Source organism: Canis aureus, chromosome 31 (assembly GCF_053574225.1).
Source record: "Canis aureus isolate CA01 chromosome 31, VMU_Caureus_v.1.0, whole genome shotgun sequence".
NCBI classification, from domain to species: Eukaryota; Metazoa; Chordata; class Mammalia; order Carnivora; family Canidae; genus Canis; species Canis aureus.
In genome coordinates, this window is record NC_135641.1 from 6,745,012 (window position 1) to 6,768,504 (window position 23,493).

The 23,493-nt window shown below is 36.8% G+C and overlaps 1 pseudogene; it reads left to right on the plus strand.

Moving 5' to 3' along the window:
• The first annotated feature begins 294 nt into the window (after positions 1-294).
• Positions 295-792, plus strand: LOC144302143 (large ribosomal subunit protein eL21 pseudogene; annotated as a pseudogene).
• Positions 793-23,493: the final 22,701 nt, after the last annotated feature.

Below are 23,493 nucleotides of genomic sequence, written 5' to 3' on the forward strand. Positions count from 1 at the left end.
ATACTCAGCAGAGCAGACCATGTTCTGGGATATAATACCCACACTGAGACATTTAAAAATAAATAAATCATGCCAAATATGCTTTCAGGCTGCAATGTAGATAAGCTAGAAATCAGTAACAAAAATAGATGGAAAATCTCCAAATATTTGAAGACTATGCAATAAACTTCTGAAAAACAAAGAGTCAAGGAAGACATCTCAGGATAAATTAAGTCAATTTTTGAGCAAAGTATAAACAAACAAAAAAATACCACTCATCAATATTTGTGGGATGGCTTCCTTTCGGCTGGAACCACCATCTTCCAGTAATTCGCCAAAATGACCAACACAAAGGGAAAGAGGAGAGGTACCCGTTCTATGTTCTCTAGGCCTTTTAGAAAACATGGAGTTGTTCCTTTGGCTACATACATGCGAATCTATAAGAAAGGTGATATTGTGGACATCAAGGGAATGGGCACTGTTCAAAAAGGAATGCCCCACAAACGTTAAACTGGAAGGGTCTACAATGTTACTCAGCATGCTGTTGGCATTGTTGTAAACAAACAAGTTAAGGGCAAGATTCTTGCCAAGAGAATTAATGTCCGCATTGAGCATATTAAATACTCAAAGAGCCGAGATAGCTTCCTGAAGAGTGTGAAGGAAAATGATCAGAAAAAGAAGGAAGCCAAAGAGAAAAGTACTTGGGTCCAACTGAAGCGCCAGCCTGCCCTACCCAGAGAAGCACACTTTGTGAGAACCAATGGAAAGGATCCTGAACTGCTGGAACCCATTCGCTATGAATTCATGGCATGATAACTGTAAAGAAAATAAAAGACCTCAGGATTGTTAAAAAAAAAAAAAAAAAATTGTGGGATGTAGCAAATGCAGTCTTCAAAAGAAAGTTTATAGATGGAATGTATATCTTAGAAAAGAAGAACTTTCTAAAATCAACAATCAAGTTTTTACTTTAGAATATTAGGGATCCCTGGGTGGCTCGGCGGTTCCCCGCCTGCCTTTGGCCCAGGGCATGATCCTGGAGCCCTGGGATCAAGTCCCGCGTGGGGCTCCTGGCATGGAGCCTGCTTCTTCCTCTGCCTGTGTCTCTGCCTCTCTCTCTTTCTGTGTCTCTCATGAATAGATAAATAAAACCTTTAAAAAAATCGTAAGCCAGTAGCAAATTAGCCAAGGAAAAGAGAAAAGGCACAAATACAATATCAGAAATAAAAGAGAGATCATTCTTAATCTCCCATAGACATTAACAAGATAATAAAAAATATAAATAACTCTAAATTCAGAAATTTGATAATTTATCTTAATCGAGCAAATTTCATGAAAAATACAAACTACCAAGACTCACAGAGGAAAAATAGATCATCTGAATAAATATATCTATTTTAAAAATGAACCAATAATTATTAACCTTCCAAAAGATAAAGCATCAAGTTCAGATGGGAATATTTAAGGCATAAATGACACCAATTTTCTACAATCCATTCAATAAATCAGAAGTAGAAGAATCATTTCTCAATTCATTCTGCGATACCAACATCACCCTAATACCACATAAAGACATTAAAATAAAGGAAAACTATAGCACAATATCTTTTGTGAATGTAGAGGTAAAAAAAAATCCTTAAAAATATATTAGCAAATTGAATCCAAGAATGTATAGCAAGAATTACATACCACCACACAGTAGAGTTCATTTCTGGCATGCAAGCTTAGTTCAACCATTACAATATACTGGCACATTATATGTACTATATACCAGTATAGTATGGTATACTAGTTTTTTTTTTTTTTTTTTACGATCCAGCAATGAACTTGAGGAATGTGGAACTAAAAAAAAAAAAAAAGAAAGAAAGAAAAAAAATCTATCATTTGTATTAAAACAATTAAATGAAATATTTTTTAAAAGAAATATTTAGGTATAAGTGTGATAAAATATGTATGGGATGTATATAAGGAAAACCACAAAAGTCTGATAAAAGAAATCAAAGAGGATCTAAGCAAATAAAAACAATTTCGTGTTCATGGATTGGAAGATGCCACATTGTTAAGATGCTGATCCAGTCAACTTGATCTATAAATTCAATGGATCCCAATCCAAATCCCTGCAAGTTATTTTTTAGAGATCCATATAGTGATCCTAAATTTCAATATAAAAAGGTAAGAGACTCAACATAATAACTGAAATGATACTTAAGAAGCAAACAAATCCAGAGGACTCCCCCTAACCAAACTGAAGACTTACTATAAAGTTGTATTAATCAAGAAAGCACAATATTGGCAATAGACTAATAGGTCAGTGGAACAAAATATAATGCTCCAAAAGAGACCCACACAAATGTAGTCCACAGATCTTTGTAAAAGGAGTAAAATCAATTCATCTGCTGGAATTTCTAGTTCGTAGAGTAAGAAATAGTTAAAGGGAGGAGTCAAGATCCAGGTGATTTGATTTTAGTGAATTGAACCAAACATTTAAGAAATAAGTCATGTCAATCTTAGACAAGAAAATAATGGGACTACTCAACAATTGCTTTTGTTTTCTAGCATTGACTTGATAACAAAATCCTGATAAAAGCATTAGAATTAAAGAAAGAAAGTACATGTGTGCACATACACACACTCTGAAGTAACCTAGGAATAAGTTTAAGAGTTTGGTAAAGAAAAAGATTTAAGAATAAAGAACACCAATACTACAAAGAAAAATACCGATAAATTGGACTACTTAAAATATAATTTTTTCTTCATCAAAAAATGGTTTTAACAAATTGGAAAGGCAAGTCACAGAATGAGAGAAGATACTTAACAGGACACACTGAAAAACAGCTCAAGTTTTATTTAAGTAATCTCTATACCCAACATGGTACTTGAACTAACAGCCCCAAGATCAAGAGCCACACATCCTTCCCAACTGAGCCAGCCAGGGGCCCCACTGGCAGAAAATTTTAAAAAGACAACCCAAACCAACAACGCACCAAAGGTTATTAACTGTAATAATTAAGTACAAAGGCACAAAGACTATCAATAAATTCTATAGGAATTATTATTGCACCCCCTCCAAATGATTAATGATAAAAGCCATTCACTATGCCCAAAGGGTGTAGGACGAGGTAACTCTCCCACACCAGGGTGTGAGCACTTGTCTGTCCTGCCACTTTGGATGATTGTGTGATAGTTGGGATACCCTAAAGTGGAACATAAACAAAAGTTTATTACTCAGCAATTCTACCCTTCAGAATATTTTTTTAAAGATTTTATTTATTTATGATAGACATAGAGAGAGAGAGAGAGAGAGGCAGAGACACAGGCAGAGGGAGAAGCAGGCTCCATGCAGGGAGCCTGGTGCGGAACTCGATCCAGGGACTCCAGGATCACACCCTGGGCCAAAGACAGGCGCTGAACTGCCGAGCCACCCAGGGATCCCCCTTCACAAGGTTTTGAACAGAAATTAATGCATGTGGGTCTCAAAACACAGGTACAAGAAAGTTCAGAGCGGAATTACTCTTAGCCAATATTGGAAACAATGCAAATGCTAAACAGCAATGGATTGCCTCCTAGTGAGCACATGAAGAACATACAATAACATCATGAAGCGATTTAAATAATATGAAAGTCTTGTGTGAAGGATGTGAGACACACATACAAAAAAAATCCAATTTTATGATTCAATGTCTTTCAAGTCATAAACAGATAAAACCCTATTTTAAGAATTAATGATAGTTCTTTTCTTTTGAATATGTGATAGATTAACATCTGGGTGGAGACACAAAAGGCCCCTCTGAGCTCTAAAATGCTCAGTGTGATGGCCTGCTCTAGATTATGAGTTTGCTATAGTAATCATTGAACTGTTCAGTTAAGACTTTCCTCCTTTTATTATGGTTTGCTACACTTCAAATAAAACTTAAAAAATAAAAAAAAAGTTTTTGCTCTTTGCTTTAGAATAGATTATTTGTACCCTGCATTTTAAAATATCTCACAATATTCATTTACGCCCTTCTCTAGCAGGAAACAAAAAGTGTGCTATATTCTGTGAGAAATTTCTGTTATATATATAGAGAGAGAGGCAGAGAGGAAGGGTAAACAGAGAGGAAGATGATTGAGGGAAGAAAACAGAGATGGGAAATAGTATTTGGTATTTATCATCCCAGGAAACACGTGAAGAAGTTAATGCATCTGAAAGAAAAATAACCATATTATATTTATCTCTAGTAAGAAAAAATAAATCCAACTTTTCAGTAGCACCTTTATATGCAAAATGGTCAAAACATTGCTTTCCAAACTAGGATATTTAAAAATTGGATTTTGTTTTCAGAATAAATACGAAAGTATTGAGACCCAGATTTGTTCTGAAAGATTTATTATTAGTAGTCATCATCAGACAGGCATATTAGAGGTTATATAAATTGATAATCTATTTTAAATCTTATAGGAGGTAATATTATAAATAAATGTGTTCCTCTGGTGAAGAACTTTCTATGAGACTGTATATACCAACTATATGTAGCAGATATATTTATATAGAGATCTACTGTCTTCCTGTCTGCCTATATATATACATATCGTTTGTTTAACAGAAGTCTCTATTAAAATTTCACTACTTGTCAGGTTTCACATTTCAGATATGTGTTTGTTTATTTGTTCTTTCGTCTTCTGGCAAATAACCAAGTAGGGGAAAAGAAAGATAATTATAATAGTAACAGTTATTGAGCATTCAGTGAACCAAATGAAAGGCTAGGCACATTACTTAGATTCACTGATTTAATGCTCACAATAGCCCTGTGAATTAAATACCATTATCATGCTATTTTGCATACAAGTATCACAAAACCAGTAAATGGTAGAGCCAGGATTCCCATTGCGCAGAGTCCGTGATACCAAATGAGAAACTACCGGGATGCACTCCAGGGGCAATCCACCTCTCCCAAACCCTCTCACCTACCTCCATATATGCCACCAGGTTTGTTTCTAGCCATCTCTGAACTCTCAGAGGATATGGTAGGCGTATCTTCAAGGTTTATCCACAGGTATGAATGTGTGTAAGTGTCTGTGAGTGCATGGACTCCACCACATCTACTTCCACAAGGAACGAGTTTCCTTCAATTTTTTGCATTTTAATTTCTACCATTTGAACACTGAATTCACCAAAGATTGATGTTTAGTAGTAGAATCTCATAATTCTCTTCTCTTGTATTTCCTTACCTTCCCACAAGGAAAGATGCTGTGATGAACTAGTTTCAAGAACATTTGTTGAGGCAAATGTCTTGAGAGGCCTGCTTTAGTGGGAGAAGCTCAGACCAGCCAACCCCCAGAGAATGCCCTCCTTTTGAGAATGCCTGCCACCAAACAGAATGTGACCTCAATACCTTAAGAAAGGGATACTTTTCTTCAGAGCCCTCTCTAAAGGCCTTTTCCACTTCTGTGTCTGATACTTGGCCACAGGGAGGGTGAGGGGAGCCTGGATCTATTACAGCTGCAGGACCTCCTCCACAAGACAGCCAGCTCTGGGGCCAGCATGCCCAGGGGTTTGCAAACTCTCCAATGAACTCATCTGTTAAGACTTAACTCCCCACTTCTTCCCACATTCCAGAATGGTTTACACTGGGTCCATCTTGTTTTCAGCCCCTTTCTTGTCATAATAAGAGTATCCTCAAAACCTCTGTCCAACCTTCTTCCGTTTGGTGTCACTTGTATTCGCTGACCTAGTGGATGCTTCCCATTTGCAAAGCCTTCACCCTTTTCAGACGCATTCTCTCAACCCTTGCAAAACTTTTTGCTTTGTATTTCACCTGACATCAGTATTACAATATGTGGTTTATTGGTCTTTATACAGCCAGTCTTTCCATTCGAGTATTTTCATATGCTTTAGTTCTTCTACTTTAAATTAGAGTCCCTTGAAAATAGCCTATCGCACAGGGTTTGCTTAGTCATTTGAAGCGCTGAGATTATCTCCAATTCATCCTTACCATTATATTGATTTGCCTGATTGCATTCCCACTGTCTTAGTTCATGTTTTCTAGTTATGGTTTCTATTTTGCCTTTTCCTTGTTTTTTTTTTTTTTTTCCTTTAGTGATTTGAACACATTTTCCTGGTTTCATTCATCTCACACTTAAAAATATAGTTTTCCAGTGCAGTCTGGAGTTGAACAGTGTCTGTATTTTATCTCTGAACAAGAAAATAATCTTAGCATTATTTCCAATTTTCTCACCTACCACCATCCCCACCAAATGTTTTCGGTTGTCCTTCCTCACAACTTCTAGAATGGCTGGGTAGAGGAATCCAGTTTCAAATTCTCTTTCCCTGAGAATATTTAAGATTTTGCTTTTTGTCATCCTACATTCAATGTATTTAATAAAAATTCATTATGAATCCAATTCATATTCCCATGTGGATGAACTTCAGTCTCTTCATTCTGCTTTTTATCCTCTGTATTAGATTGTTTTCATTTTTAACTCATTGACAATAATATTTTAAGTTTCAACATATGTTTTTTTTTCCTACTTTGTAACACTATGCTTTGTGGGAATTAAGTCATGTCCTTTGTCTCTAAATACATTTATTTTAAATCTCTAAATGCTTTGGGATTGCTCCTGAGCAGTCTTGTGTTAATTCTTCTGCTGGTTAAGGTTGATGGCTCTTTCGGGTTACTGCTTTTCTTCAAGTAATTAGTAAGGTTTGATTTTTCCACTTCTCTTTTAATTTGATAATCATTTGTCATTTGTTCATTTGTCTTTGAATACAGATGTGATTGAATACAAGATCTTGTTTCTTGTAATTGTGCAGGTTGGGAAAGGCCATGCTGCCTACTGGGATAAGTTAGCATCTTGATTGCTGCTTCTCAAAGCTCCTTGTCTCTTCAAGGTGCTACTATCTTCCTGGGATACACTCTTTACAGTTCCGTCTTCTGCTAGCTACTTCAATTCTTACTCAAACACACTTGCTAAGCTCTGCTTCTTAAGGCAGTGTTGGGGTACTGGCAAGGAGAATGCAGCCTGCTTCCCCAAATTATCTGATTAGTGACCCTTTTATGTGTCCCCTGGCTTCCCATTAAGGTCCATCCATCAGCTCTAAGCATTTAACAAGCTAGGACTCCTTCCACCTCCTTCCTTTGCATGTTTTATATTGGTTAGGGTCTGATCAGAGAAACAAAACTACTATGCATGACATGAAATAGGGCATTAACTGTAGTGATTCATCCTGACAATGCAGAAACTCACAAAGAAGCTTTTGGAAAGCCTCTAGCTATTGTGGTAGCCTGGAGCCAGTGCTATGAGTCCAGAAAAAAATGTTGGATGAGCAACAAATTCAAACCCATTAATATGAACTGAAACCCTCAAGGACAAAAGGAGACCTGTGTAGGTGTCTCATTGTCTCCAACTTTGACTGTGGAAGTGTCTGCAGAAGGAGCTGGCAACCTTCTCACCCTTGCCCAGGGTGTAGAGATTCTGAAGGAAGAGCACCTGCTGGGCTAACCAGCTGGTATATCAGAGAGGACGTGCAGGAGTGACAGCACTTCTGTGTCCCATGGAGATCTTCAAACCGCAATGGTTGCTGGTCCCATTTACTTTCACATCTTGCACAACTTCTTAAATCCAATATACAATAAAGAGAATTCTGGGAAACATAGTTCAGTTGACATAATTCGACACTACCACAGTCAACCTCTTGCCTTGGCATCCATGCACACCTCTTTAACCACATCTAATTTTCAAGTTCATAGAGTAATGCTTTCCCCTGCAATGTCTCTGCTTTTTCTCATACATGGAACATTCTAACCTCTCCCCCAAAATGATGCACAGTTTCATTATCTACCTTCAGGTGACCTTCTCTCCTCTTTTAGCTGAGTCATACCCTCTTGAATATGCTGTATCCTGAATACTAATATTTAAGATTATTTACTACTCACACTCCTCTGGGAGTTGATAGGTGTATGGAAGAAGGGAAAAACTGGTTAATCGTATTTTAATACATTCACACCAAAATAAGGCAGAAAACTCAGAACTATTACAATCCTCATTTCCACAATTGTTCACATGGGCAGAGCTCTTCCTTTGTTCTTTTATTCTCGTGGCTTATTTTCTTCATCATCTGCAAGTATCTTGGTGTGGTTCTTTGTCTGATGAGGGACTCAAATCATCTTCATCTCTGCAATTTCTGAGCCATTAGGAGTCCAGTCCTGGCTCTTTGATGTTTCCGTAGTTTTCCATTAATTGCTATCTGGAACGTGGGACTACTGACTGGTGTCCCAGACAGTATCTTATATTCCAGGTATGCACCTCCTTCTCTCATTGTGTAATAGCAATGCAATTTTCTTTGATATGATGGGATTAATTCTGCAGCCAGTACAGTAACCCCTTCATTAGTATGAGGAGCCCAATGTTGCCAGATGTCAACTTCATCTTCTATTTTTTTATTAAAGAGAACTTCTAAAAAGTTTTTATTCAAATTCCAGTTAGTTAACATGTAGTGTAATATTAGTTTCAGGTCTACCATATAATGATTCAACACTTCCATACAACACCCGGTGCTCAACAAAACAAGTGCACTCCTTAATCCCCATGTCCTATTTATTTATTTTTATTTATTTTTATTTATTTTATTTTTTGAAAGAGAGAGAGTGCACTCATGAGCGGGTGGGAGGCAGGATATAGAGGGAGAGGGAAAGAGAGAATCTTAAGCAGGCTCCACATCCAGCACAGAGCTCGATGTGGGGCTCAATCTCAAGACCCTGAGATCATGACCTGAGCCAAAATCAAGTCAGATGCCTAACTCACTGAGTCACCCAGGCACATCCCCATCACCTATTTAAAGTAAACTTTTTACCTTAAAATATGTTTACATTTGTGGAAAAGGTGTATGGATAGTATAGAGATTTCCTGGGTACCACTATTTCCCCTATGGTTCACAGCTTATATTGGTATGATGTATTTGTCAGAACTAATAAAACAATGTTGGTATATTATTAGCAAAATTATCCAAATGCCCTTAGTTTTTCTCTCATGTCCTTTTATCTGTCTCAGGGCCCTTCCCAGGATACTGCATTGCATTTAGCTGTCATGTGGCCTTAGCCTTCATTTGGCTGTGACAGTTTCTAAGATCCTGTTTTAATGACTTTGGGGAGTCCTTTAATGGTTTTGAGGAGTACTCATCAGGTATATTGTAGAATACTCCTCAATATGTATTTATCTGATCTTTTCCTCATGATTAGACTAAGATTATAGGTTTTTGTGAGGAATACCATTTTGGAGAAAAGACTTTCCACTCTAATGGAGAAAATGCTATGCCCTCTACCCTGATGGCATCATTCCTCCTTCAGGAAGCAGACCTGTAAACAATAGATGTTGTCCTTTTGAGAAGTTTGTAGTGGAGTACATTAACATGATGTCACTGTTCCCCTAAGAAACTCTCTGTAATTTGTTATGAAAATTTAAGCATAAAAATCTTCCTTCCTTACAAAGTATGCATAATTTGATTTGCTGAACCAATCATCAAAAATATAATCTGAAAAGTATTTTGTATTCAGCTTATATTTTTAAGGGGGAATCTAATGATAGTAAAACTATGACCTATTTTAAGAGAAATGTGAATGAGGCTATGTTTTCAAGAGTTTGGCCCATCTGAAAATTTTGAAACTATTTTTCTAACATTATTCTATCTACATATACATTTATAATTTATAGCATACATTTTCTCTGCTAATCATAATTTTAAAAACCATCAAGATGTAAGTGGTAATTCACAATTCAAAATAAATCTAAAGCAGCTCATTGGCAGTCAAATACATAAATTCGTTATAAAGAGATATAAAATTAAAACTTTCCCATACAATTTTAAGTAGTTTTGCATTAATATGATCAAGTGTCTTGAATATTCATAATGGGTATGAAAAAATAGCATGTTTTTGTTGCAATATGTTTAGTTCTAAAACCCTTTAATGTATGTATGCTGCAAACTTACTTTATATGAAAATAATTTTTTAAAATATTTGAACTGAACATTAATACACTTTCTAGAATTTTATGACTAAAATATTCCACAAATATATTTGTTTCAATTTTGTGTAGCAATGTACCCAAAACTATTGAATCAATTGCAAATGCAAAATAATACTATATCTTTGCTGCAAATTGTAGAGTTTCACACGGATAATGTGATAAATAGAACTCCTAAGAACCATATTTGTTTTTATGCCCAAAAGACATGGAGAATTTCAAATGCAGACTGAAATCAAAAGAAATCATTGAATTCCATAATATTACACCCTATGTCAACTAACTGGAATTTAAGTTAAAACTGTAAAAAGAGAAAAAAGAAATCAATGTATTCCAGATTATGGAAAGATTTCATACAATATTCCTCATGATTTTTTTTCATTTGTCAATTAAATCAACACAAATTAGGATCTTTTTCACCAGTAGCCCTGCCAAGAGTTAGGAGTGTAATGTGAAAACAAAACAAAACAACACAACAACAACAACAAAAAACAAACACAAAGAACATTGTACAATTGTTTGAGTAAGTTTCCATCTTGACAATTTTGTTGTGTAATGAAGAATGATTTGCGAAACCATTAAACAGTACACTTGCTTACCTGGAAGAGGGTGCCAGTTGGGGATTTTAAAGTTGGTATTTCATAATTTCATTTTCCTTCATGTAAAAAAAAAGTCTTAGTAATGGGTAAAAAACAAACAAAGCTACCACACATAATGAGTCCATTGTTCATTAAAATTATTAAAAAATAATGAATAATTTGGAAGGCTCATTTCAAGGCTAAACACTGTTAATCAGTAATTAAAGTTAATATGATGGGTTTATTATGAAATAAACATTAGCTGATTAATCTTCAATGTTCCCCCACTGAGTTACTATTTTTTTTAAGATTTTTATTTATTTATTCATGAGAGACAGCGAGAGAGGGGCAGAGACACAGGCTGAGGGAGAAGCAGGCTCCCTGCAAGGAGCCTGTTGTGGGAATTGATCCTGGATTCCAGGATCATGCCCTGTGCCAAAAGCAGATGCTTAACGGCTGAGCCACCCAGGCGTCCCTGAGTTACTATTTCTTAACACTATTCCAATGAGGAACTTGAAGTCATAGGGATTTTAAGCACATTCTCCAAACTTATATGGCACACAAGTAAAGATCCAGAATTTACTTCCAGATCTCTTTGTATCACCTTGCCATGGGCTTAACATAGCAGTAAAACAATGCTAGAGTCAACAGGTGTGGAGAACTTGTTTTTATTACACATGGGAAGACAAGTGAATAAAAATAAAGTTTCAGAGTTGTGGTTACTTGTTATGTTTCCTTTTTCTTGCCATTATTGTTGCTTAGGTGTTCTATCCAATTATTCTGTTTTTGTTTCATAGATACTGTTCCATTTTAGACACTCGTCCTTCCATTATATGCTTGTGAATTATAAATATACTTATTTCAAGTTTTCCCTGATACTTATAGTTTTCACATCCTTTCTGAACTAAATTTGTGTGCTTGTTTCTATGTTGCATATTGTTAGTTTTCTACATGCCATATGACTGAGTTATTTTCTCCACAAAAACAGAGGCAGAAGTTCTGTATTTGAAGACAACCTTGAGAATGCCATTTCTCCTCTGGCTCTTTTATAATTATACTCTCCAGATCACTGAGTCCCACAGTTCTGAGTAGGCTCTAAGTTGGCAGTATAGAGGCTACAAGTTTCACATGGCTGGAGGATGCATGTCCCCAAGGCAGTGAGTACCTGGGTCCAGTTCTCAGCTAAGGGTGGTCTCTGCCCCTTCTGGAACTCCAACTCCATCTTTTTCAAGGTGGGGATTCTACTGCAGCCCCTTACTTCTCATGCAGGCCCACTCTGGGGTCATTTTACTGCCTTCCCTCCTTCTCTGGCTACAGGGTTGCTTTGGTTAATGGAGAACATTACCTTTTTGTTTCATATGCGTGCTATATATGGCATAGCTAATGCTTTCATACACTTTTTATCATTTATTCTTCACAAAAACACTTGTTTATGGATGAAAAATGTGAAGTTTTGGAAGTTAAATAAATTTTCCAGTAACATACTTTTAATAGGTGACAGTGCCAGAATTCTATGCTTCTTCTCCATGCCCCTCTTGACTTGGCTCAAATTTAATTTTATGGACCAAGAATAACTTGATCATTGCTTATTTACATATAATTAAAATTCGATTACTACTTGCAAAATAAACATATCATAAAGTCAACTATCAATTATAACAATCATATGACAAGTATTTCTCTGAGGCAGTAAATTGATTAGCCTGGATCACAGTCCCTGATAATCTGCCATAGGACTGAGCAACTCAATCTATCAGCAAGAAGATAAACCAATAAAAATGTCTACCAGCATTTCAACATCCAGAAAACACTATTCTTTATATTTGGCTATTTTTTTGCAGTTTTCTGAAAATTGATCTGCAGGGATTTTTCAGATATAGAACAGTGAAAACAAATAGTGTATATATGTGTGTGTATACATGTATATACATATATATGTATATATATATATATATATTTCACTTCTCAGAAATGTTATGAGACAAAAAGAGGCAGAAAAAAATGGCCTGGACACCAAACTGTATGTGCAGGATCACATCTATGAATATCAAGATAAATCTCTGTAGTTGGTAGATAATGCAACAATATCTTGTAAGAAAAATGGCAAGACATTTTTTGGTATTGTTATTCCTGGACAGAAAGCAATTTTTCTAAGAATAATGATATTTTTGCAAATTTGATAGATGTCTATTATAAAAATTTCAAGGAAAGAACAAAAGAACAAAGGAAACCACATATGGAAATACACATACATATGTATTAAATACAATCACATGAATAAATTTTGATTTATCTGTGATGCAAAATTACATGAATTTTTCTATTGATAGACGTATGTGAGGATAGTTGGACAGATGAATGAATAGATAGGAGAGGGAGAGAAAGAATATAAATATATATATTGTAGAAAGGAGTATAAGAGTAAATGTAAATGACACTATATAATGTTATTTTTATTTTTTATTTTTATTTTTTAAATTTATTTATTTATGATAGTCAGAGAGAGAGAGAGAGAGGCAGAGACACAGGCACACGGAGAAGCAGGCTCCATGCACCGGGAGCCCGATATGGGATTCGATCCCAGGTCTCCAGGATCTCGCCCTGGGCCAAAGGCAGGCGCCAAACCGCTGCGCCACCCAGGGATGCCTTATAATGTTATTTTTAAACAAAAATCTTAAACTCAATGTTACTCAGATATAATATGTAGATATTAAGGTGAAACTAAAATAATTTTTGAACTTCAGATAAATGCTTCTTCACCAAAAGACAGAGGGTGCTGTATCAATTAAAGATTCTTGAGTTTCTACATTCTAAGGTCTTTGAAATCAGAATGGCTCTTACAGTCAAGGACATCTTAATAATGTGTCATAGTTTATTTGTAGCCTTTATTTCTCTTCATTAGTGCTAAATAAAATAGTGGTGCACCTCATTATTAATGGTTTCTTTTTTTAATGGCTTCTTAATGTTAATGAAATGTAATATGAGTTACTAGGAGATCTCTTTAGAGTTATGAAAAAATAATTATGGAAAACATCAAGAGGTCAGAATCTTTTCTAACGTTGATTTTTGGCATTAAATTAGTGACCAGCCCCCTACTATGATCAATGGTGAAATGTTTGCATTTATACTGCTTTGACATTTCCCTATTTCAAAACTTTATATAATTATTTTGTTATTCTTTACAGTACTTATATTTTATTATATAAAAGGTATGTCTTACAATTAATTAACTTCAGGTCTCTATAAAAAGATGCAATGTTTTCCACCAGCCATCTTATTATTCTATTTATAGCTTCCATATTCATTATCAAGAGTCCTCTAAACTCTTGAAAAATTGAGAGCGTATATTTTTTACTTTATATTTGAAAGATAATTTAGATGACATAAAACTCTTTAGAAGTACTGTCCTCAAAAATTGTAGATGTTTCTCTACTCTTTAAGTGTTAAAAGGAAATATTATATATAACATTATGTTTCCTAAATATAGGAAAATCTGTGGTCATACTAATATTTTCCTCAATTTTGGGATTCCTTACAATACAATCAGGATGTGGCTTCTTTTTTGACAGCTCTATTTTTCAAACTCCTATTTCTCACTCCTCATTTCCCAACCCATATTCTATATGACTTTTGATCTTTAGATTCAAGCCTGCCTTTGCTTCAGCAGTTACCTTCCATTAGAGATTTGAATATTTATTTGATGGCATTTTTTTTAATGCTTGGGAGTCCAGAACCACCACTGGATCCCTTTTGCTCTGCTCACATCCATCACGTCGTCTACAACTTCGTATCTTTTGTTCTTTCTGTGTCACTGGGATTTGATTTCCTTTGTTATCATATCCCTGGCTCTGTCCTCTGTCATGATGACTCTGTTAGATTGTTTCTAGAGTGTTTCATTCTCGGAAGGTCTTACTATTCCTTTCAGTCAGTGCTCAATCTTTACCTCCTGCTGTGAGAGCCTCTGCCACAGGAGAGCCCCGCCCTGGAGACGCGGGAACTTGAAAAATCCACACAGGAGGTTTTCCGGGTGGAAAGCGCTCAGCAGGGAACTGGGGCGGGATCCCAGGAGGGGGTGCGGGGACGCCCACGCCCAGAGTAAGCCCACCCACGCCGCTGCGGGTCTCCGTAAAGGGCTGGAGCGCACCCCGCGGGCCTCGGGAGAAGCCGAGGGTCAGGAGGCGGCTGAGGGGGAGGTGGGGGGCTGAGCCCCGGTCCCAGGAGTGCGGGTCCAGCAGCACAGGCCCGAGATCCCAGGGCGTCGGGGACACAGCTCCCATCCTGCGCTCCCCCCGGGGACAGGTGGGGGCAGAGAGGGCGCAGGACAAGGAGGAGGCTCCTCCCGCCAGGCACCCCCAGTTGTGTAGGTCAGCGCCCCCCCACCCCGCCCCGGAGCACCTAGGCAGTGTGGACTGGGAGCCCCGGGGGTTACTGGGGAGCTGACTCCAAGGCTGGGGAGCTGGCGCCGCCAGTGGTGCTGTTCCTCCTGGTGTTACCCTGTGCCTGGGGGGTCAGAACCAGGGAGCAGGGGCCTCCTGGGGTCAGCAGCTCCCCCAGGTGCACACACCTGAGAGTCAGCACAGCAGGCCCCTCCCCCAGAGACCAGTTGGAAGACGCAGGAAGAGCAAGCTCTGGACCGAGCAGTGCTGGAAAGCTCCAGGAATGAGAGAAAAATCAAGGGAAAATAGTATATACAACTAGAGGGTACCTTTTTTCTCTTTTTTCCATTATGACTCGTATTTATATCAGACTAAAAATTTACAATATTTTTTTCTTTTTCCACTTTCAGTACAATATTTTACTAGCTGTTCATTTTTAAGTTTTTTCCTTTTTGACTTTTATATTTCTACAGTTACATGTCTTAGATATATTTTTCACTTCTGGATTCCCTTCAACGTATTCAATTTAATTTTGGGAGATACGTAATACATGGGGTTTTTTGTTTGTTTGTTTGTTTGTTTTTTCTGCCTCATTTTGTTCTACAATACTGACCTTCTAAACATGACCAGCATGCACCCAGAACCAAGTGGTTCATTCTATTAGATTATATTCTATCTTCACTCCCAGTCGGCCTCCCTCTTTTATCTTTTGCGTGTTTTGGTGTTCAATGTTGGGGCTTTCTATTAGTATTCCTCATTTACATAAATTTAGGACTGAGCATCTTCTAACATACAGAACAAAATACACTAAGAAACAAGAGGATCACCCTCTAGGACCCTCAGATAGACTACATTCTCCCTCCACTACCACTTCCTCACCACCACCATCTCCCAGACCCTTTTTTTCTTTTTCCTCTTTTTCTTCTTTACTTTTTTTTTCTTCCTTTCCTTTTTCTTCTTCTTTGAGGTTTTTGGCCTTTTATTTTTTGCTACATTGTTTTAAGATTTGTTTTTCACTTTAGTGGTCCTTTTATTTTATTTTGTTCTGATCTTCTTTTTCATTATCTAGTCTTTGACCTCTTTGGAATCATCTAGGTTGTATTTTACTTGAGTCATGGTTGATATTTTTGATTCAGACCACTCATACAGCCACTCTGCACTAAACAAAATGACTAGAAGGAAGAATTCACCACAAAAGAAAGAACCTGAAACAGTACTCTCTGCCACAGAGCTACAGAATATGGATTTCAATACAATGTCAGAAAGCCAATTCAGAAGCACCATTATAAAGCTACTGGTGGCTCTGGAAAAAAGCGTAAAGGACTCTAGAGACTTTGTTACTGCAGAATTGAGATCGAATCAAGCTGAAATTAAAGATAGATTAAATGAGATGCAATCCAAACTGGATGTCCTGCTAGAGTTAATGAGGTGGAAGAAAGAGTGAGCAACACAGGAGACAATTTGATGATAAGGAAGGAAACTGAGGAAAAAAGAGAAAAACACTTAAGACATCATGAGGACATGAGGAAAGGCTTAGGGAAATAAATGATAGCCTGAGAAGGAAGGATTTATGTATAATTGGGGTTCCAGAAGAGGCCAAGAGGGAGAGGGGACCACAAAGTATATTTGAATAAATCATAGCTGAGAACTTCCCAAATCTGGGGAGGGAAACAGGCATTCAGATCCAAGAGACAGAGAGGACCCCCCCCAAAAAAATCAATAAAAACAGTTCAATAATTCGACATTTAATAGTGAAACTTGCAAGTTCTAAAGATAAAGAGAAAATCCTTAAAGCAGTGGAAGACAAGAGAGTCTTAGCTTATATAGGGAAAAATATCAGATTAACAGCAGACCTCTCCAGAGACCTGGCAGGCCAGAAAGGCTGGCAAGATATATTCAGGGTCCTAAATGAGAAGAACATGCAGCCAAGAATACTCTATCCAGCAAGGCTCTCATTCAGAATAGGAGAGATAAAGAGCTTCCAAGATATGCAGAAACTGAAAGAATATGTGACCAACCACCAAACCAGCTCTGCAAGAAATATTAAGGGGAACCCTGTAAAAGAAAGGGGAAGCCCAAAGAAATAATCCACAAAAACAGGGACTGAACAGGTAATACGATGACACTAAATTCGTATCTTTCAATAGTTACTCTGAATATGAACGGGCTAAATGATCCCATCAAAAAATGCAAGGTATCAGACTGAATAAAAAAGTAAAACCCCTCTATATGCTGTCTACAAGAGACTCATTTTAGGCCTAAGGACACCTCCAAGCCTGAAAATGAAAGGGTGGAGAATCATTTACCATTCAAATGGTCTCCAAAAGAAAGCTGGGGTAGCAATCCTCATAGCAAATAAATTAAAGTTTATCCCAAACACCATAGTAAGAGATGAAGAGGGACACTGTATTATACTTAAAGGATCTATCCAACAAGAGGACCTAACAATCATGAATATTTATGCCCCAAATGTGGGAGCTGCCAAGTATATCAATCAAATAATAACCAAAGTAAAGAGATGCTTAGATAATAATACACTAATACTGGGAGAATTCAACACAGCACTTTCTGCAAATGACAGGTCTTCTAAGCACAATATCTCCAAAGAAACAAGGGCCTTAAATGATACACTGGACAAGATGGGTATATACAGAACTTTCCATCTGAATGCAACTGACTACACATTCTTCTCAAGTGCACCTGGAACTTTCTCCAGAATAGACCACATACCAGGTCACAAGTCAGGTCTCAACCAATACAAAAAGATTGGTTTTGTCCCCTGTGTATTTTCAGACCACAGTTCTTTGAAACTAGAAGTGAATCACAAAAAGAAACTTGGAAGAAACCCAAACAGGTGGAGGTTAAAGAACATCCTACTAAAAGATGAATGGGTCAACCAGAAAATTAGAGAAGAATTAAAAAGATTCATGGAAACTAATGAAAATGAAGATACAACCATTCAAAATCTTTGGGATACAGAAAAAGCAGCCCTAGAAGGGAAATACATCACAATACAAACTTCCCTCATAAAATTGGAAAAAAACTCAAATGCACAAGCTAACCTTGCACCTAAAAGAACTGGAGAAAGAACAACAGGAGAAACCTACACCAGGCAGAAGAAGAGAGATGATTGCACCCCAATGTTTGTAGCAGCCATGTCCACAGTAGCCAAACTGTGGAAAGAGCCTCGGTGTCCATCGATAGATGAATGGATAAAGAAGATGTGGTCTTTGTATTCAGTGGAATATTACTCAGCCATTAGAAAGGACGGATACCCACCATTTGCTTTGATATGGATGGAACTGGAGGGTATTATGCTTCTCCTCAATCAGAGAAGGACAATCCTCATATGGTTTCACTCATACGGGGAATATAAGAAATAGTAAAAGGGATTATAAGGGAAAGGAGGGGAACTGAGTGGGAAATATTAGAGAGGGAGACAAACCATGAGAGACTCCTAAATCTGGGAAATGAACAAAGGGTAGTGGAAAGGGAGGCAAGCGGGGGGTTGGGGGCACTGAGGAGGACACTTGATGAGATTAGCACTGGGTGTTATACCATATGTTGACAAATAGAACTTCAATGAAAGAAAGAAAAAGAAAAGAAAGAAAGAAAGAAAGAAAGAAAGAAAGAAAGAAAGAAAGAAAGAAAGAAAGAAAGAAAGAAGAAAGAGAAAGAAAGGAAAGAAAGAAAGAAAGAAGAAAGAAAGAAAGAAAGAAAGAAAGAAAGAAAGAAAGAAAGAAAGAAAGAAAGAAAGAAAGAAAATATATGTTGTCATTTCACTGAGATTATAAAGCAACATTTCTCTCAAATCTATGCCATGTCTTAATAAAATCCCTCTTGAGATGTTTTCATCTACCTTTTATTTACTCTGCTTTCCTCGCTTTTCATTTTGTTTTTTTTTTAGAGTATTTATGAATAACATTATGCTATTTCTTTTCTGACCCATATTCAACTTTGATTGGAACAAAGAATGACACAGGGACGTTCATGGAAAGTGAAACAGATAATTCTGTCAATTTAAGTTCTGCTTTGCTCTTCTAAAAAAGCCTTACCAAGACTACATCATTTAGTTTAGATCCTTAACATTTAGTTTGGGATATTAAGCAATTTGTGTTGCTCACTGAAAAATCTATTTTTGTAAGCTCTTTGTACCAGGATATCCCAATCTCCACAGATATAGGAGGCAGGGCTTCCAAAAGGGAAATGAGTCAGACTCCCACCTCCTTCCACTCACTACTTACCCTTCAAACTCCATCCAGTTTTGGGAAAATATAAACCATTTATTTACATTTTAAGATTTTGGGAACTGAAAAATTATGCTTCTCAAAGTCGTTTCCAGCTTTGCTTTTTTTATGCCAGCTTTATTGAAATATGATCGATATACAAAAAAAATGCACACAATAAAGTATACAATTTGATAAGCTTGCACATCCAAAAGTTTACTTGTGTCCCTTTGGTCTTGAGGTGTATGTATGTGTGTGTGTGTATGTGTGTGTGTGTGTGTGTGAAGAACATTTAACATAAGATCTAACCTCTTAACAATGCTTAAGTACACGATACCATATTATCTACAGACACTAAGTGGTACAGCAGATCTCTAGAAGGTATTCACCTTGCATAATGGTAGCTTTATTCTCACTGAACAACAATGCTCCATTTATCCCTGTCCCCATTCCCTGGTAACCACCATTCTATGTCCTGCTCTTACAAATCTGAGTACTTTGGATTCCTCATATAAGCAAAATAATGCAGTATCCATCCTTCTGTGCCTAACTTACTTCATGTAACATGTCTTCCAGGTCTATTCATGTCAAAACAAAAGGTAGAATTTCCTTTTTTTCTTAAGGTTGAATAATATCCCATTAAATTCTGTCAATGGACTTTTGGGTTGTTTCCATATTTTGGCTTTTTTGAATAATGCTCTCATGAACAGCATGGTAGGATTTCATTTCCTTTGGACATATATCCAGCAGTGGGATTGAGTAATTTTATGGTAGTTCTATTTTTAATTTTTTGAGAAGTTTCCAAACTGTTGTCCGTAAGTGGCTGCACTATTTTACATTTCCATCAACAGTGTATAAGGATTCAGTTTCTCCACAACCTCATCAACACTTGTCATCTTTTGGGTTTTTTTTTTTTTAAGATTTTATTTATTTATTCATGAGAGAGAGAGAAGCAGAGACATAGGCTCCATGCAGGGAGCCTGATGTGGACTCAATGCCAGGACTCCAGGATCACTCCCTGAGCTGAAGGCAGGCACTTAACAGCTGAGCCCCCCAGGTGTCCCACTTTTGGGTTTTGATGACAGTCATCCTAAAAAGCAGAAGGTGATAATCTCATTGAGATTTTGATTTGCATTTCCCTGATGAGTAGTGATGTTATACAACTTTTCATATATCTGTTGAATGTATGTCTTCTTTAGACATCTTTTAATTGGGTTACTTATTTTTATTCTTTCCTATTTAGCTGTAGAGGCACCTTATATATTTTGGAAATTAACCTTTTATCAGATATATGGTTTGCAAATACATTCTCCCCTTGCATAGGCTGCCTTTTGACTCTACTGATTATCTATTTTGCAGTGCAGAAACTATCTTAGTTTGAGATAATCCTACTTGTCTGCTTTTGCTTCTGTTGCCTATGCTTTCTGTGTCATATCCATGAAAACATTGCCAAGATCAATGTCAAGAAGCTTTTCCTCTAAGTTTTCTTCTAGGTGTTTTGCAGTTTCAGGTCCTACATTTAAGTCTTTAGTGCATTTTGAGTTGATTTTTGTGTATGGTGTAAAATAGGGTCTAATTTCATTCCTTTGCCTATTGATGTCCAGTTTTCCTAACATCATTTGTCAAAGACACTGTCCTTTCCCTATTGCATATACTTGGCACCTTTAAGAAGGGTGTTGATATCTATTTAATTGTCAAATTGGTCTCTCAGTGCACACTCTCCCTCTTCAGCAGCACACTCAGTATTTCTGAAATCTCATTCGTCTAATGCTGGATTACAGGGGAGGACTCTTAGGATTCATACACTTAATTTTGCTTCCTCTTCAAGATCTGCATGTCTGTGTCATTTGTCAGCTCCCTTTTTTATTTTGATCCACATTCCACATATTTGGCATGTTTGCTTTCTATCTGCATTCAAGATTTTCACCGTTTCCTATTCCTACTAAAGATATTTTCTTCAATGTTTGTTATCATTTTGTTGATTTGGGTGGGTTTGTGGGGATGGGCTTACTCTAGTATGATTAACCAATGTTTTTCCTAATAAAAAATATTTAAAATATTATTTTCTACTAAATCGTATGTGGATATACAACGTTGGAGCATGTGTAAAATACAGTTAAAATGATAAGAACTCATGAGGTTTCAAAGAAATTAGAACTATCATTTACACACTTTTCTAGTCAGTGTTAATTCAGAAGAAATTATGAAACGCTGTGTTACCATAATGAGATTCAGAAATTGACCCTTTCTGGAGACAGCTCATATAGAATTCTATAATTTTAACTTTCTCATTAGCTCATATTACTTTTTACCTCCTCCCAGAAAAGAACTTCTTTCAAAAATTTTGCCTCCAAGACTTTGTTTCTTACACCTCAAATGCTATCTGGGCCCACTCTTTTGCTTGGCTACTTTTAACATAAGGTTCAGCTTTTTATTCTCCTCTTCTGGATAAACTTCCCTCACCACCAAGTCCATGACTCTAACTGGCTTTAAAGTCCTTGAAAACAGGATCTCATCTCTTTTTTCAACATGTCTGCAATGCCTAACAAGATAATAACAATGAAACATCTCTATGTGATAATGTAAAGATATTCAAGAAACAAATGAATGAGTAGATGAATTAATTCTGTAGTTACTCCTTATGGTAGATTGTGATACAATGCCTGGATCCCCCATTAGGAACAAAGGATTTATATTCCAGCTACTGGGAATGTTCCTAGATTATAGCCCCCAGCTGCATGCTCTCTTTTGGATTATCTAATTGAAAACAAGTTTCCCACCAAGGTCGCATATCCTTCCAAGAGAATACTGCATATAATGACTAATAAAAATTAGAAGCTCAGTGATTTATGGCATCACATCAAAAGGTATAACCCCTTGCATAATTGGAATAGCAGAGAAGTAAGAGATGGGTGATATAAAGAATATTTGAACAAATATTGTTTGAGCTTTTCCAAATTTATTTTTAAAGATTTTATTTATTTATTTATTTATTTATTTATTTATTTATTTATTTATTTAAGTGAGAGAGAGCACAAGTGGGGCTGAGGAGCAGAAGGAGAAGGAGAGGGAGAAGCAGGCTCCCCACTGAGCAGGAAGCCTGGTATCACAACCTCAGCCAAAGGCAGACTGAGCTACTCAGGTGCCCCTGAAATTTTACAAATTTAATAATAAGTACAAAAATACAAATATGAGGAATCAATGAAGTTGATGCAAGATAAACACACCACCCCACTCACAAACTTAAAAAAAAGAAATTAGCATTGAAGCCCTTCATAAATGAATACCTTAGAAAAAGTGAATAAGGGAGAAAAACATAAAATCATGGAAAAGAAAAATAGGTACCCATACAACAAACCAAAAATGATAATTATAATTATTATATATATATAACATTGTTATATATATGATTATATTTAATATAATTATAATAATTATTATTGACTTCAGACGAGAAAGTCTGAAAGTTCAAGCCAATTTAGTTCTTTGGAAATTACCTTGGCTAAAGAAACTGGCTTCCTTTGAAAGTCACACTTATTTCCAATGGAAGCCTGTGATTTTCCTTAGCTGATTACGACTGAATAATGCTGGATTATAAGGGCCTGAGTTTCATATTCCAAAAAAAGAAAATGCCAAAAGACCATCCCAGGTCCAGAGATCCCAGTATAGTCAGCTAGACCTTTATTACAACTGCATCACTGCTCAAATTCTCCCTAAGCCCTCACCTGCCCCCTGTCACAAGTAATGCCCAAGATAATTTCCTCATAAAGCTTCTGCACGTGTTAATCTCTACCTAGAGTCTGTTGCCCAGGAAACCACCTTGCAACACTGACCATGCTCCTTATCTTTGTTTCAATTTTTTGCATGTGTTGTTATTCCTGGCAATAATCTGCAGTTACTCAAAATTGTGTCCTTTATGTGGTTCGCAATAATACCTTAGATTTTGTTTGTCTACTTCTCTCTTTTTATTTATTTATTTATTTATTTATTTATTTATTTATGATAGTCACACAGAGAGAGAGAGAGAGAGAGAGGCAGAGACACAGGCAGAGGGAGAAGCAGGCTCCATGCACCGGGAGCCCGACGTGGGATTCGATTCCGGGTCTCCAGGATCGCGCCCCGGGCCAAAGGCAGACGCCAAACCGCTGCGCCACCCAGGGATCCCTGTTTGTCTTCTTCTGAAATCTGTCCACAATCTCAGCTTCATCACTTCCACTGTAACTTTTTAAAAGGAAAAATAATAATGTTGTAAAACTCCGGAGTTGGTTGAAACACCTAAGGCCTAAGGCTAACTTAACCCAAAGCTTTATGTTCTAGGTTTTGGCAGTTGGTAACATA